General features: G+C 54.2%; 1 long non-coding RNA gene across 3 annotated transcripts in view; it reads left to right on the top strand.

The window, feature by feature from the left end:
- The first annotated feature begins 2,706 nt into the window (after positions 1 to 2,706).
- LOC135319963 (uncharacterized) overlaps positions 2,707 to 3,150 on the top strand; it is a 66,053-nt gene continuing 65,609 nt past the window's right edge. For all 3 annotated transcript variants that reach the window (XR_010379062.1, XR_010379063.1, XR_010379061.1), the window contains exon 1: positions 2,707 to 3,089. This is a non-coding gene — a long non-coding RNA (uncharacterized LOC135319963). The remainder of the gene's footprint in view (positions 3,090 to 3,150) is intronic.

Genomic DNA, 3,150 nt, shown 5'->3' with positions numbered 1-3,150 from the left:
TCCCAGTAACTAGGCCTGACCTCCGTGGAGCCTGATTGGGCTGGTGCCCAGCCCTGAGCCAATCACAGTGGCCAGGGAGGATGGAAAATGCTGATTGGCCAGATCAAGGCCATGTGACCATCCTCTCCAGGAACCCTGTGAGCTGTTCACCTGTTTTCAGGTTGGGAGAGTGTGATGTCTCCCAGAGGATCCTGCTACTAGTACAAACTGCAGGTGGCACAATGAGCTGAAATGAGCCTGTCTGCTTGGTGACAAGTGACAGGTCACTTAGTGGTTCCCTGCTCCAGGGAGGGAGGCATGTCCAAATAGTATTGGGGCTTCAGAGCCAGAATGTAGTAGAAAAGCCTCCCAGTCTCCCAAAAGGTGGGAAAGTGAGCAGTGACACTGGAAAGGCACTCCTCTCTGTGGCCCTTGGCTTTCTCCTTGTTACAGTGGAGAGTGCAGTGTTGCCCCTGACAGCCCACTTCCCTGCTGGGAGGCCTTTGCAACAGGTGGAGAGTGCTTGGAAAAGCCCACTTATTCTGAGGAACTGTTATTGCTCCTGGTGGCATTATTTTTTTCATGTCACTTGTGAGGTGGGCCCTGAGGGGTCCCTGATCTGGGGGCACAGACACCCACAGAAAATTGGCCCAGTATTGCTGTTCATTCAACAATGACTTACCGAGCACCTACTGTGTGTCAGATTCCCAGGGTAGAGCAGTGGTTTTGACAGCACAAGCCCCTGCCTCACCTCATCTCTGATTCCCAGGTGGGGTCACCAGAATAGGAGTTCAGGAAGCAGAGGACATGGCCGAAGCCTTGTGGGAACCCCTGGGTTTTTCTCTGTGCTGAGGGCACTAGCAGCACACCGATTGTGGGACTCAGTACCCGCAGGACCTAGCATTGATGGGTAAAGGAGAGAGGCATTTCTACAAGCCCATCCTCACTAACCCAAGGCTCTGGAGGGCAGCTCCAGTCTGCTCAACCTCAAGGGGAATCTTCCACAATCCTGATCACTCTCTGGTATTACTCCCAGCTCAGATACACTTTTCCCTGTGACAGCTACACTCAGAATATGTGTTTGTTTCTCTCCCATGTGGTTAAGTGGACTTCAGACACATGATAGTGATGGAGCGGCTAAGCCTCTGGGCAGATTGCTGGGTGACCCGCGGAAATTGCTGCACATGGTGAGCTCCCTTCTGCCAACCAATGGGCCAGGCCCCACCACTTCTGTCTGTTCTACCTCACTTAATCTGCACAGACACTCTGTGCAGGACATCCTGTTATCCCCCATCTCTGATGACGTTGGGTGGACAAAGCTTGGGTTTGAGAAAGTTGCCCAGGTCACACTGTTAACAAGTCGGGAGCTGGGGATTTGCACCCTGGTCCCAGGAGTCTGGATCATGGAAAGGCCTGGGTGGGGCAGCTTATTGCCAAGGGAAGTCCTGCCCAAGCCTCTCCCATGAGAGCCCACCCAACAGCACATCTAGCAGAGTCAGCATTTCCTGGACCAGATGGACAAAACCTCAAAACTTCTTTGCAAACAGATTGTTTCCATGTTCTTTTGCAAACACAGAAAGGCCACAGGCCAGGGAAGGATAAGGCCAAGTGTGTTTTCATTGGGGAGAGTGAAGGACAAGTGTGAAGACACACAGCACTCCCAGCAGCCTTCTCGGCAGAGCCTGCCACTGGGTGAGCAGCTACCATGACTCCCTATCATAACACTGTGAGGTTCATGCCTGTACAACCCTGCCTGTGAGAAGAGCAAAGTGAAGCTCAGAGAGGTGTGGGGACACTCTAAAGACAAACAGATAAGGTGGGATCATCACCACCATGCTGTGCTGGGACAGGCAGTCACCTGTCACACTGCTCATGCATGGCCTGCTGGGAGTAGTGAAGGCCTGATAGGAGCACAGGAACACTGTGGTGAAGGTGATGTTTCTACCTGGGACAGCTGGTACCGGGGGCTCTAGCTGATTCTTCATTGTGCCTGCTTTGAGTGTCAGAATGTTGCAGCCTCATGTAGGGGAAGGGCTGTCTCCTTTCCATACCGGTGCACAAGGAAGAGCATGCACACACTGGCATCACCATAGACCACCGGCAGGATCAGGATCTGGAGCTCAGAGAAGAAACTGGCAACACCAGGAACTGGTGCAAGAGGAGGACCTGAGTGCCCCCTGAAACATTTCTAATTTTAAAAACATACTTAATTAGGGGGAAGTGATAAACAGTTGATCCCTTCAAAATATTCTCTTTTCCAAGGAATAGCACCTCAGCATTGTAAGAGGATTAACTCAGTCGTCAAAAACCATCACTATAGGTATGAGAAAACAGTGTTAGGAGTTACAAAAGGGTCTCAAGATCATGCAGGTCAGAACTGAGAACCGTCCAAAGCATGTGCTGCATGATAGCCTCTCTAAGATACCTGAGGCTTCGTCTGCTCCTGACACAGGGCAGATGGTCTGAGAAAACCACACTCCTCAGGGGACCCCAGGGAGTTGACAGAGTTGAGTTTGGGTTCCTGATCATCTTCTAAGTCTGGAATTTTGAGATTCTTCTGCACCTGTCCTTCCTCCAGAACAGAATCTGATTCAAGCGGGATTCCAAAGACTGAGGCATGTGCCAGGCAAGAGAGCAGGCATGGCTGGATGAGCGCATCGCCAGTGCCACCAACAAAGAGGCCAGGGCACTGAGATTTCCAGTGATTTAGCATCCTGGCTGGGAGGGTTCATGTGTTCTACGGTGAGTTCTGAGTATCCTGCACCGCCCTCGAGGACCTGCAGGGGGCGCGCGAAGCCAGCGTGTCTTAGGTGGCGGTGCGCATGCGCAGTCCACTTCAGCAGCCAGCATCTTCCCTGGGGGCGGAGCTTGTTTTCCTCAGCACTGAGCGGGCGGCGCCATGGAGGCTCCAGGACAGCGCTCCCTGCGTGTCCGCGGGAGGACGCTCCCCGCCCGCTGTCTGAAGTTACGCCGGTTTCCCACTGCCTGCGCCCGCTTCCTGCCGGGGTGTGTGTGGACCTGACCGAGCTAGGGCCCCGGCCGGCTGGGCAGGAGGGGACGGGTGCGCTGGCTGGCCCGCTTCGACTATTCTCCTCGCCCGCCGGGAGCGGGTGAGTGTCCTCGTCCCTGGTCCTCACTGCCCGGGTCCCCGCTCCCCCGTGTGATCGGGGG

This window comes from Camelus dromedarius, chromosome 35, assembly GCF_036321535.1.
Source record: "Camelus dromedarius isolate mCamDro1 chromosome 35, mCamDro1.pat, whole genome shotgun sequence".
In the NCBI taxonomy this organism is placed as follows: domain Eukaryota; kingdom Metazoa; phylum Chordata; class Mammalia; order Artiodactyla; family Camelidae; genus Camelus; species Camelus dromedarius.
This window is presented reverse-complemented; position numbering and strand designations above follow the sequence as displayed.